At 42.3% G+C, this 13,566-nt stretch overlaps 1 non-coding gene across 1 annotated transcript; it reads left to right on the top strand.

The window, feature by feature from the left end:
• Window positions 1-7,533: 7,533 nt before the first annotated feature.
• On the top strand, window positions 7,534-7,700 carry LOC122797403. Its single transcript, XR_006364124.1, has one exon. It is a non-coding gene; the product is annotated as a U1 spliceosomal RNA (small nuclear RNA).
• Window positions 7,701-13,566: the final 5,866 nt, after the last annotated feature.

The raw sequence follows: 13,566 nt of genomic DNA, 5'->3' as shown, positions 1-13,566 counted from the left end.
AGGAAGCATGTAATAGTGCCTTAATGAATCAGCCTGCAATCATCATAGTATTAGTCCACTAAGGCATAGGTGTTCACATAGGGAATGAACACCCACACACATATAGACATTGTATGAAAGGGGTTCCTACACACCTGCATGTGCTCAGAACTGTAAATTCCAACAAAATAACTGATAGAGAAATGCATGGGATTTCAGCAGTGGGATTCTAAAATTGTGGCATGCTTGAGCTGGTTTACCACTTTCAGCATCAGATGTAGTTGTGCCTTACTCTCGAGCTTACAAACAGATAAGTGAATTTTTTTCTAATACTTGCTTTACAGTTTCCCCTTTGTTATAAAACCTTCATCTATACTAGTCATCGCACCTTTAATTAGTCTTTCTGTTTCTGTTTTTCATACATTTTGTACTCTTAGATAGTATTGTTAGTATCTCTTCCTCTACCTTTTGGTAGCCTTCCTTAATACCATTGTTGGTATTTCCTTCCCTTTACTTTAAAAAAAAAAAAAAAAAAAAAAAAAAAAAAATATATATATATATATATATATATATATATATATATATGTAGGTATATATATATATATATATATATATATATATATATATATATATATATATATATATAATATATATATATATATATATATAAAAATATATATATATATGCCTGTTTCTCCAGAAGCTTTACTGAAGAAGAGCTGGAGAGAGTAGTGAGGAAGATTCTCTGGGTGTCGGGAGTCACTGGAGCTCTAGGCCTCCTACCCTGTTGGGTCAGAGTCCTACTGCTTCAACCCCTCCAAGCACTTTTCCTCCTCTAACTTCTGTGGTAAGTTCAAAGTCCTCGGTTCCGAGTTGTCTGGCATCAACTGCCTCAGTCCTGAAGTTGTCTTCTTCATGGGCACTGATTGTGTCCCTGAGTTCTCCGTCTCACTCAGAAATAGAGACCTCCTGAGGCCTTATCTGTCCTGTCAGTTCTGAGGAGTTTGAGTTGACCTATGTTTTTCCAGAGTCATCTCTTCTCTTCAGAGCTTCGGCACAGATCAGCTCAGCCCCAGCTTCTGCCTCGGGAGGGGTCTGCCCTGGTCAAGGGAACACTGCGATGCTGAGCTCTGGTCTTTTGGGCCTGGACTCCCTTCCTGCCATTAGTGAATCAGCTTTTGAGGCACCAGTCGGGTCCACCTCCCCCCCCCCCTCAGCATAACTTTCCAGGTCCCTCCTTGCATCACAGCCTCATACACTTCTTTCAGCTGGAGTGTCGAGGCCTTAGGGAACCCCACATTTGGGAACATCTTCTTCTGAACCTCCCCAGAGCTTCCCACAGAGGATGCTCCTCGGAAGAGGAAGTGTAACATTGATTCCCCCTGAAGAAACATGCACTGAACACATGAATTTTGAGAAGGATGAAGGATTCCCATGATCAATTCCTGATGATGTCTCTCCTTTGGAGACATCCTGGAAATTTTGAAACAAAGAGGTGGTTGGCAGCCCAGCAATCCTATGTCTGAGGAATCTGTGTAGCTGCAGGCCTTTGCCACGTTTCTGTCTACCTCCTGTTTTGGGTGACTCTGCCTGCTGATGACCTCATTGAGTTGATCTCTCAGAGATTTTGGAAGGCCCCCAACTCTGTTGAGCCAATACCCTGGAGACCAGACAAAATCATAACTGCATCAGTAGACAAACCCTTCTGGACAAATAGAGAGTCTAAGACAATGGATGGGATAGGGAAGTGAATTTATGCTTCATTGACCTTTACCTTACGCCTTACAGTCTTTGAATTACCTAGCACATTTTACAGGGTTGCAGACTGATCTGGTTAAAGAACTTCTGGATACCCTCTCAGGAGCCATTTCTGACAAGGTTTGGGACTCTATAACTTCTCAGTTGGCCACCCTGATGTCCATTTCCATGTAATCCATAAGGCTCATTTCTCATGCAACCAAAGGGATGACAAGAACCATCGGTTCAGTTGTAACCTTAAGGAGACACTCCTGGATGCATTTGTGTGACTTCGTGAAACCCTTCAAGTCTAAGTTCATAAGTGCTTCCTTTGACAGCACCTCCTTGTTTGGACCCAAGGTTAAAGACACACTCAGTAGGTGTGAAAAGGATGGAAAGACTCTGTCTGCAGTGGGCGTATATTTTTCCACTCCTCAGAGACCTTACTTGAGGAACCAGATCAAGGGTGGAAAAATGTGGTTCAAGAAGTCCCTGGGGTCATTTCCTGACACACGTAGTGATAGCTTTCCCAGAGGCAGAGGGGGGAGCTCCAATGGAAGACACCTCCCTCATAGAAGAGGGGGTCTGAAAAATCAAGGTTTCTGAGACTTGTTCTTTGATAAACCTTTCCAGTACTCCTGAAAGGAGCCCCAAGTTCCCTCTTCTAGAGGCAGTCGGGGGTCATTTTTCCCTTCACCAGAGAGCCTGGCTACAGATAACTTCTGACAAATAGGTGCAGGGAATTATATCCAGAGGTTATATTATTTCTATTTCACTAACCCCATCTTCTTATAAAAAAATCCCGACTGTTCCACCCAAATTGAAGGGAACAAGCAACAGTAGAAATACAAAAGCTGCTATAAAAATGAGTCATCCAAAAAGTCCCCCAAAACCAACTAGGATCCAGAATTTACTCAAGGTTCTTTTTAGTGCCAAAAAACACAGGGAACTGGAGACCTATTCTATATCTCAGCAAGCTAAACAAATTGGTTCATCAAACCAAATTCCAGATGGTCACAATTCAGTCCATTCTTCGGTTTCTGGAAAAGGAGACTGGATGTGGTCTGTAGACCTCCAGGATGCATACTATCACATAAAAATGCACAAGTGATTCAGGGGGTTCTTATGCTTCTGGCTGGGAGCCAGTCACTACCAATTCAGAGTACTGCCCTTTTTCCTCACTACAGCCCCCAGGGTGTTCCCAAATGTATGTCAGTAGTAGCAGCTCACCTGAGACTGCATGGATTCCGAGTTTTTCCATATCTACATGACTGGCTCATTTCATCCACAACCAGGCATCAACTTGTAGAAGCCAGACAAAAGGTTATTCAAACATGCTCCTCTTTGGGAATAACTGTCAGTTATGAAAAATGTCACCTACAGCCACCCCAAGCCCTAGAATTCATAGGTGCCATTTTAAACACAAAAACCACCATAGCCTCTCTTTCTTTACAAAGACTATGGACAATTCAAAGACAAGTTTTGAGCATAATCAGCAAGAACAAAGTGCCAACCAAACTAGTTCTCAGAAGATTGGGCTCCATGGCAGCATCAATAACTCTTGTACTCCTGGCCAGATACCATATGCAAATTCTACAGTGGTTGCTTGTGGCACAGTGGTCATGGATCCCATGTCCGCACCAATTTCCATCACTAATATTTGCAAGAAAGAGCTAATGTGGTGGACTCATTCAGAAAAAAATTTAAAAGGACATCCCTTTTCCCCTTCTCAGCCCAAGGCCACAGTGACCATGGAAGCCTACCTGCTGGGGGACATTGCAGTGGGAAGGCAGACCAAGGCACTTAATCCCCACTAGAGGCCTCATTACACATCAGTATTCTAGAGATGAGGGCAGTGCTGTTAGCATTTTCAAGCCTTTCAGGATGCTTTGCACTCTTGAACGATTGCAATTCAAACAGACAACATGTCATTGATCTGGTATATCAACAAACAAGGAGGAACCAGGTCTTATTCACTTTGTTGAGAAGCCCTGAGAGTGTGACAATGGGCAATCTCATCAAACCATTTTCTTATATCAACTCATATTCCAGGGAAGTCCAGTGTGATAGAAGACAAGTTAAGCAGGGCCATTCTTCTACCTCACAAGTGGTCCCTCAATCAGAGAGTGTCCGAGAGAATTTTTCCGTCATGGGGCCAGCCTTGCTGCAATCTGTTTGCCTGTCCCCTGAACAACAAATGCTATTTTGCCCTAATCCCTCCTATGGGGGAAGCCCCAAGGGATGCTCTTTTTCAGGATTGGCCCTCTGGTCTCCTTTATGCCTATCCTCCAATACTTTTTGTGATGCCCATGCACTGGCCCAGTAATCAAAGAGCCTCACTCCTCATCACTAGCATCAGTGAGGGATATACACATTGAGAAGGATAACAAGTACACACACAGCAAAGTACAATTTCCCTTAAGAGCACACAGAGAGGTTTCTCCCTTTCTCTCCAGATCCCCAATAAGGCTCCCCACTGGCACAGCTATAGGGTACAGGTCTCAGCCTAGTGTTCAAGCTAAAACCTCCAGCACCCTCTCTGTCCAACCAGTGCTTCGTGTCCCTGCCCAAGTAGTTGACACACACACACACTTTGAGATACGAGTTATATACAAACACACAGACACTCCTAGGGAAGGCTGGCACAGGTTCTCCAGTTATACCCCATTCTCTGCCCAGGCTACAAGGTAGAAATCACTGCCACCAAACACTAATATCAGCTACTAATAAGGCCCTTACCAAAGGGTGTCCAATTTTACTGTGATATATTATTATTATCCAATTAGTAAGTATGATCAACAGCAAGGCTTATTGGAGTGGCTTGGACAGTATCACTATATACATGCAATGTGCTCTAGAGCTTAAAGTATCTCTACACAAAACAGCCACAGTTGAAAGGTTTAAAAAAATTAATAATCAATAATAAAAACACAAGACAAATCTCCTCAGTTCAACACAGTGCTAGTCAAGAGTTCAGAGATCACAGGAAAATGCTTAAAATAATACTGTAGAATACACGAACCACAATGATGGCAAATAAGAAAAAACACTAAATGCCAGGAACTCCACTTCTTAAAGTTAATAACAAAAATGTAGTTTATTCAGCGACTGCAGAACTGGTAGTCAGCACCAATGAAGAAAATCCACAAATCAGCAGAACAACAAGCTGAAATAGCTGCTGATTTGTGGATTTTCTTAATTGGTGCTGACTATCAATTCTGCAGTCGCTGAATAAACTACATTTTTGTTATTAACTTTAAGAAGTGGAGTTCCTGGCATTTAGTGTTTTTTCTTAATACTGTAGAATAGTCTGACATAAATATAAAAAAACAGCAAGTCGAATATTATTATTTTCTATCTATTTCTAAGAGAACCAATGTTCTAAATAACTTACATGCACACAGAGCAAAGGCAGAATGCTGTGTTCAGGTTCAGAGAAAATCCAAAATGCTCTCTCTTTCTCTCCAAGATCACTTAAATTGATAATACATCACTGCTGACTCATTTTAGATTACATCATTCTTGACACTTCTCTGGTTTTCAGGCTACCAGAAACTCTAAATTTGCATTTCTTAGTTTTCTTAGTAAGCTTGCACCTGGCCAGGAAGCCATAACAATAAAATACATTATACATGTAAAACCCTGCAATTAACTCTGGTCTCAAAACAATAGAAGGAATTCTTTCATCCAGACATTCTGACTCCGAGCTTTGAGATCAAACAGTCATAAAATGCTTGACTTATCAGTTTTCTTCCAACAGAGTGCACTGTGGTTAAGTTTTTGAAGCTCAGTACAACATATAGTTTAATCATAGCATATAGTTCTCTTTTACATTTGTAAAACCAGCCTGTGAATTATATTAATATTTACAAATCAAATAGAATTATTTACAAGAGTCTATCTGGCTGGGCTGGCAACCGTCACACTTTTGATTCCCAAATTCCTTCAGAAAGACATCAGGTTGAAGAACAGTCATCCTCATAATCCCCTTTTGGCCTTGACAGATTTGGTTTCCCTTCATTTGGCCTCACCTAATTGATCAACCTTCGATACTAGATCCAATTCCAGGTCTCCTGTCCCACCCGAAAGGCATGGTCCATCCCAACATTCATAATCTCAAACAGACAATTTGGTATCTCCACTTCCAGTAGTAGCCAGACAACCTATGCTCTGTTCTCTGGTTCGATGCATACTACTATTGTCTCATAAACATTCCACACAAATCTGTATTCTAGTAAATGGAAGAAATGTATATATTGAGCAATGCAGAATGAGCTCCAATTTGGGAAATCCTCAAGTTCTTGGCATTGCTTTTTGATAATGGGGCCTCTGCCTCCACAATTAAAGTTCAACTAACAGCCATCTCCAACTTCCATATTGGCTTTAAAGACTTCTGTGGCCTCTCACAAACTCTGCAAGTCTTTCTTGAAGGATATCCTTCTGTTACAACCTCCCTTCAAAGACCCTACTCCACCATGGGACCTCAACTTTGTATTACAAGCAATCACTCAACAACCATTTGAACCTGCCCATACTTGTGATATTAAGTTCCTTTCCTGGAAGACTATTCTGTTAGTCGCGCTCACTTCTGCCAGAAGAATTTCAGAGATTCAAGCCATATCATCTAAATCTCTATATCTAGTCTTTCATAAGGACAGGGTTTCACCCAGAACCAACCCTTCATTCCTTCCAAAAATGGTCTCTGGAAACAAAATCAATGAATCTATTAACTTGCCAGTTTTCTTCCCCAACTGTTCCAATAAAGGAGAGTATTGTTTACATTTTTTGGGTGTACATAGGCAATTACGTTTGTACCTACACAGGACAAAAGACTTCAGAAAATCACATCAGCTTTTTATCTCCTTCTCACACACCAAATTGGGACAAGCCATATCTAAAGTCACCCTAGCAAAATGGCTGTCTAACTGCATTTCCTTCACATATTCCAAATCTGGCATTACTCTTTCAAAACTCCCAAAGGCTGATTTGACAAGAGCTGTAGCTACATCAGCTGCTTTTCAGGCTAAAGCATCCATGGACAATATATGTGCAGCTGCAACATGGGCTAAGCCCCATAACTTTTATTACTCATTACAAATTGGATCTGGTCTCCACAGGTAGAGCATCATTGACTGAATGGTGCTTAGGAATATCATTCCTTTGTCCACCCAGGAAATAAGGTAGCTGAGGACTATGTCCCATCCATTGAGGATAACATGAAAATTGACAACTTCAGATAAAGAAGTTATATACTTAACATAACATTCCATCTGAGTTGTCGATTTTCATGTATCCTCAACTCCCCACCTTCCAACCCCCTACCTAACTTTTTTGGAAGAAGAGGTGGTCTCTACCTTGTCATAATCTGTCTGATTATTTTAAATGGTGACTACCCCAGACATGGTCCCTGTTGGAAATATTAAAATTGTGTTCTTTCCTCCTCTTCTTCTGCTTATTCTGTAGGCAAACGCGATCTGAGTAAATGAGCTAGTTGCATTATGGGTAGAGGGAGAAGCTCGAGAGTATTTGGTTGCCATGAACTTTAATAAGTGGCAGAGCTGGTTCAGAGGGATTGGAACCAAACCCATCTATTGAAAATACATGAAAACTGACAACTCATATAGAATGTTATGATAAGTACGTAACTTCTTTTTCACCAGAATTTATTCTCTTGATAATGCTGAGCCGTGAATTTTGTGTCTCTGTGTAGATATCTGTTCTGGTAGTTCTTCTAAAAAGTTAAAGAAATTAGCATAAGCATTCTGTTTGTAAAGTTGGCTACAGATGTAGATGTGACATAATATGAAATAAGAACTCATACAGTACCTGGCTGGGGGGAGAGACCACGATCAAGAAGGTGGTTCTCTCAGGATGAGGCTCCTCCATTACACTTTGGAGTGGTTGACCCCTGTGATTTCCCCAGATGTGGGAAACTCAACTGTATAATTTATGGTTGTGGAGGACTGTGTTTGTGTTGTCCCCTGATGAACTGGTTTGAAAAAAGACGCATTTGTTTCTGTATGATCTTAAATTGTCAGTTTAGCTTTTCAGTCTGTGTTCATTTTTGGATATATGCAGAATAATTTAATTTTGCAGTCCTTTCTTTGCTATCAAAGTCATGTTTTCAGTTAAGAGAAATTACTTGATTTAGCAGTGGTAACAAAGAAGGCTGTCATAACAGAAGTGCCTGATAAGCAGCTGCTAAGTTTCCATTCAAGGTATATTGCTAAACAGTTTGACAGGCCTAAGTATAAAGTCTATTTTATTATTTTTTGTATATTACCTACTAGTTTTTAATAGATATTTTCCATGAAGCAGCACCATGGTTTACTGGTAGTATCCCAGCTTTATAGCTCTTCTGTCTAAAGTTCAGTTCTGACCTCCACTTTACTGTCTGGCAGTGCTTTCATGTTTTTCCTGTGTTGCATTGGTTTGCTGGATACTAGTTTCTTTCCCTCTCACAAATTCATTCTGGTTAATTGGCTGCATTGGATTTGTCCCTATGTAGTTACTGTATATTCCAATGACCTTAGGCTGTGATCAAAAGGCCTAAAAAATTATTAGTTCTCTTACCTTATTAACAAACTGAATTAAAAATCAAGATCTCTCAATGAGATCTCTATAATGGTATGTCAGAATATTTCAAAAACAACTCTGTTACTGTTATTACATCAGTACCTAATGGAAAAAGCTAATTCCAAAAATGTTGACAGTACAGCATATTGTCATAACGTAGTATCCTAACAGAGTAAATGGAGAAAAACAAGCAGACACATGAGATTGCACACATACTCAAGACTCAAAGCTCACAGCAATGTTTTTCAAAGATGACGTATTTAAATTGCACAAGGGCAATGCAGATTTCATTTAGCACTGTATATAAGATCTCACTAGGACCAAAGTGGGTGGATTTAAAGGTGTGAGAGCTATAAACAGCTAATAAGAAGAATGCACCAAAGGCCACAACTGGATGCTACACTTGCACATTCCTGGTATTAGTCTTGCTTTTTTGCTTGTTCGTTTGGTTCTAACTACAGTTACAAGAATTTCAGGACACTCAAAAGACTAAAAACCATGAACTGTAATTACTTATAATACTTTGGGAAAAGAAATATAAATTTCACAATGAGAAAACAAAACTGAAAGAATGCACATTGCGAGCCAAATTAAAACTTAAAACAAGAGGTTGACAAGATTGAATAAAACTGTTCAGGACTCATGAACTTTGACATGCATCATACAAGACTGAAAAATGGAAAATGTAATTTTAATGATACTGATAGTGAAATGAAATGAAAAACATCAAACTTTAGCTTTTTGCAGAGTTTTAGTTCATATGACAGTATTGTTTTCAAAGTTCTTGATTGTTTTTCCCTACAGTGCTATTCTGAAAACACTGCCACTGACCATTAATTAATTTCACTAGAGAAATGGCTGCAAAAAATAACTAAAAATACACTTCAATTATAGTGCTGCATTTTGTCTCCTGCCCTGAGGCTGTTTTAGCATGCTAGCTGCAGAGACAGATTTTAATTAATTGATCTGATGTTGTTAAGCTTCATTCATTCATGACTGATGGGTCTGGGTTCCGTCCTTGGAACCGACTCGGCCGATATAACAAGCTCACACCAGCCAAAAAGTCTCGAGCTAAGGTTACCCATAGCACCTCTCTCCTAGTCTCCTCAGATCTTGTTTGCCACAGAGACTTTCAAGACATGTCAGGCCAGCTCTCAAGCTAAGTGTTTCTTTTTCACAAAATATTGATTTTGTTTCCTTTATAATTGCTTATAACATCTCTTCTTAGTCGTTTATACCCTCTGATACTTTACTACTAGTGCAAATGAGAATTTCCTTCCCTTTCACCTTTATTGGTATTTCTTAGTACCATCATTGGTACAGGCCCCTCCTTTTCCCTTACCTTTTGGTTCATAGGTTCATACTAGGCTATCTGCCCTAGGGCATTTATAAGCCTAGCCAGAATGTGTTTGGATTTCGCCACCCATTTTAAATTAATTTTGCTATGCCCTTTTTTGAGGTTAGTATACTGTGCCTCTGTCTAACAGTGACACAGAAGTGATACCCGGGGTAAACCTACGATCTCCCATCCACTCATCAAGATTCCTCTTGAAGAGAGTCAGTGAGGGACTCTGCCTAACCTGGACTGGGATTTTATTCCAGAGTGAAGGGAGCCTCTGGGTTATGAATCTGTCCCTCCAGCATGTCCTATTTATTTCGGTGCTGAGGTTCAAGTCTCTCGAGCGTGTAGCTTGATGGGATTTGGATTTTCTGAGGTGCAGCATGTCCATTAATTCCGGGTTGGACATGGCTTTATACGTCAGGCACAGATCGCCTCTGAGCAGGCGGTATGCCACTGAGTAGAGCTGGGGTTTCTTTAACCGGGCAACATATGGCATCTGTTTGAGCTCTTTGATCCTCTTGGTGAGGTACTTTTGAGGTCTTTCCAGTTGCTGCAGGTGTCTGGTAAGGTACATCCCAAAAGGGGCATTGTACTCAATTATGGGCCTGATGAGGGATGAGTAAAGAGGCACGATGACCTCCCCTGATCTGGATGTGAATCCCTTCATGATTAGGTGGGCTATATAAATTTTTTTCTAACCACTTTGGCCACGTGGTTGTCAAATGAGAGATTGCTATCAACTTGGGTCCCCAGGTCCCTAATTACTTCTTCTGTACTTAATGGATTACCACCTATGTGGTAATTTGTGGGCACTTTGTTTTTGCCAAAGGGGATGACTATACACTTTTTGGCATTTAGCTTAAGGCCATGGCTCTGGCACCAGTTGTCTGTTTCTATGAGGCCCTTTTGGAGGATGCTTGTGTCGGCTGGAGAGTTGATTATGGCGCCCAGTTTGCAGTAATTGGTAATTTATATATACCTTCGTTGGTATTCTCCTTTCCTTTCCTTTACCCTTTGGGCATTTTTTCTTCCTTTACTGTTGTTATAAAAAAAATTCCCTTCTTTATGCGTGTGTGTGTGTGTGTGTGTGTGTGTGTGTGTGTGTGTGTGTGTGTGTGTGTGTGTGTGTGTGTGAGACTATTGCTGACAGTATTTCTCTTTACTTAAATTTGTGTTTTTTATTACTGTTGGTTTATTGTTGTTTGGATAGTCGTATTATGGCGGACAAAAAAGGCACTACTGGTTTCAAACAATGTAATGTGTGGCAAGAAGATGCCCAACTCCAATGGCCATCTCTCCTGTGTCTGTTGCCTGGGAGTACCGGACTTAAAAGTTCAACCCCCATGCAAACTATGCAAGAGCTTTAGTGCCTGCACATTAACAGAGTGCAAGAATAAGCTAATCCTGAAGGGTCTTTTAAAACCCCCCTTTCTTGGAGGCTTTATCTGAGGGAGAGATCTTAACCCTTCCTAAAAAAGAGTCAAAGACGAGGAGCCAGTCAGTACCTTTGTCTCCTCATACGCAGGAATTGAAAACCACTAAGGCCCAGGTTCATACAGAACCAAAACCAAAAATTGCTAAAATGACTTCGACACCTGTGTCAGCACTGGAGTCAAAATCTCCATCCACGGTGCTGTCCTTGACCATGGAACCGACAGTGAGAATGACTACTTCGCCCACAGTACCGACCCCTTCCACAGTACCATAGACCCTCTCGGCACCAAAAATAGTCTCCCATTGAAACAGGTCACCCCCCCCCCCCCATCACAGCCTTTTGGTCTTTTGACCATGGTGCCAAATGTCGACACACTTGCCAGGACCAGATATTCCCCATCAGTTGACCCCTTTGTTGGGCAACAACTAATTCCATTCATAGATTGGCCTGAATCTCCATCGGGGATGTCAACCTGTTCCACCAGGAGCCTTTTGGAGCTCGACGTAGTGAGACTTGTGGATTAGCTCCTAGCTGCCAGAGGCATCCCAACCAATTCTAGGACCTTCCTCCCACCTGGAGCCTAAGGTGTTTCTCTACAGACACCAACTTACATGGCCACTTTAACCTCCTCACAGGTCTTGGAGCCATCGATGCTGACGTCAATCCCGGTACCAACTTCTTCGGTCCCATTGGTAGATCTTACCTCAGTTCCAGAGCCTACCTTGTGGACCACGGCTCAGTCGGAGCTGACCCACCATCGGGACCATGACTGGTCTGTTAGCACCATGATCCCTAGTATGGCGGCAATTTTTTTCTATGGTGATGTGTATGGTTCTGGCTGCTTTGCCAGCTTCGAGTCCTCTTGTGCCCCCTTGCCTGTAGGTCGACTTGTCAGAGCGAGGTGTGACCCCGTTTCTGAGGTTGTCTTTCTCAGCTCTGGGCTCCCATCCCTCTTCAGGTGGGCCTGCCTTCCAGGTTATGGAGAGGGCACTTGCCTCAGCAGGCTCACAGTTGGCTCCCTTGGCACCAGAATGCCATATAAACATGCCCTCTGGTTCACAGCTGCCACAGTCCACTACTCTGTGACATCGGGTATGGGAGCAGCAAGACACCCTACTACAGGGCACCCTCTCTTCGGAATCCTCTTCTGATCTTCCCCCTGAAGAGCCACCCCATAAGAGATTGTGCAAGAAGAAGCACGTTGATTCTCCAGAAGAATACCCCACTGAAAATACAGATTACAATGAGGAGGTAGCGTCTCCATGGTCATCTCCTAAGGATGTCTTCTTTGGAGACATACTGGAGATCTTGAAGCAGAGGGTGACTGAGTCCACCAACCCTTCCTTGGAGGAATCTGTTTTCTTGCAGGTTTCTGTGAACCCTCTACTTCCTGGGTAACCCCGCCTGCAGATGACTTGGTAAAACTCATCGTGCAATGTGCTTGGAAGGCTCTTGACACCATTGAGCCAATCCCCTAGAGACTGGACAAAATACTCTCCCCTCCAGAAGATCAGCCCCATTGGTCCAAAGGCTTAGCAGTAGATGCTATGGTGGTGGCAGCGGCTACCGAGAAAGAACTCGCAGACGAGAGTCCTGCTGTTTATCCTCCAAACAGGGCACCTCAGATGATGGACAGACTTGGGAAGCGGGTTTATGCTTCAGCAACCTTTGCCATATGGTCATTGAATTACTTGGCACATTTTACCCATCTCCAAAGAGACTTGATTACAGAATTCTCAGAGATGTTAGCAGGAGCAGTGTCTGATGAGGTATGTAACAAAGATGCCTCACAGCTTGCCACCCTGGAATCAATATCCAACTTGTCTTTGCGGTTGATTGCACATACAACTGAAGGGATGGCCAGAGCAGCAGGTACAGGTGTTGTCATTAGACTTCATGCCTGGATGCGTTTGTGCAACTTTGCAGACCCTTTCAAGTCTTCCTTTGTCAATGCTCCTATTGATGCTTCCTCTCTCTTCAGTCCAAAAGTTAAATACATTTTAGGCAGGTGTGAGAAGGACAGAAAGATCCTGTCTGCTGTGGGTGTACATTTTTCCACTCCCTAGTGATCCTATACTAGGAATCAGAGAAGTGGAAAATGTGGTTCAGGAAATCCCAAGGGCTATTCCGTGACACACGTGGCGAGTTTTCCCCCTGGGGTAGAGGGGGATCTCATCAGGAGGATGCCCCCCCCCACGGCAGAGGGGGGTCCATGTAACCAGAGGTCAAGAGATTCCTTTTCTGGACAGCCCTAATAGCTGTCCAGAAGAGTGGCCTGATTGCTTGCCTCTGGAAGTAGTCAGGGGACAATTCTCTCTGCACCCCTTAGCCTGGCACTCATAACATCAGATTCCTGGGTGCAGACGATAATTACCAGAGGTTATCACATCCCCTTTGATCTGTATCTGAGACCACAAAGGAGAATCCCCGATTTCCACGCAGTCTGAGGGACATAGCAGCACAAGAAATTTGAAAGCTGCTTGAAAAAAGAGTCATC

Source organism: Protopterus annectens, chromosome 3.part0 (genome assembly GCF_019279795.1).
Source record: "Protopterus annectens isolate FY-2018-M chromosome 3.part0, PAN1.0, whole genome shotgun sequence".
Taxonomy (NCBI): domain Eukaryota; kingdom Metazoa; phylum Chordata; order Ceratodontiformes; family Protopteridae; genus Protopterus; species Protopterus annectens.
This window is presented reverse-complemented; position numbering and strand designations above follow the sequence as displayed.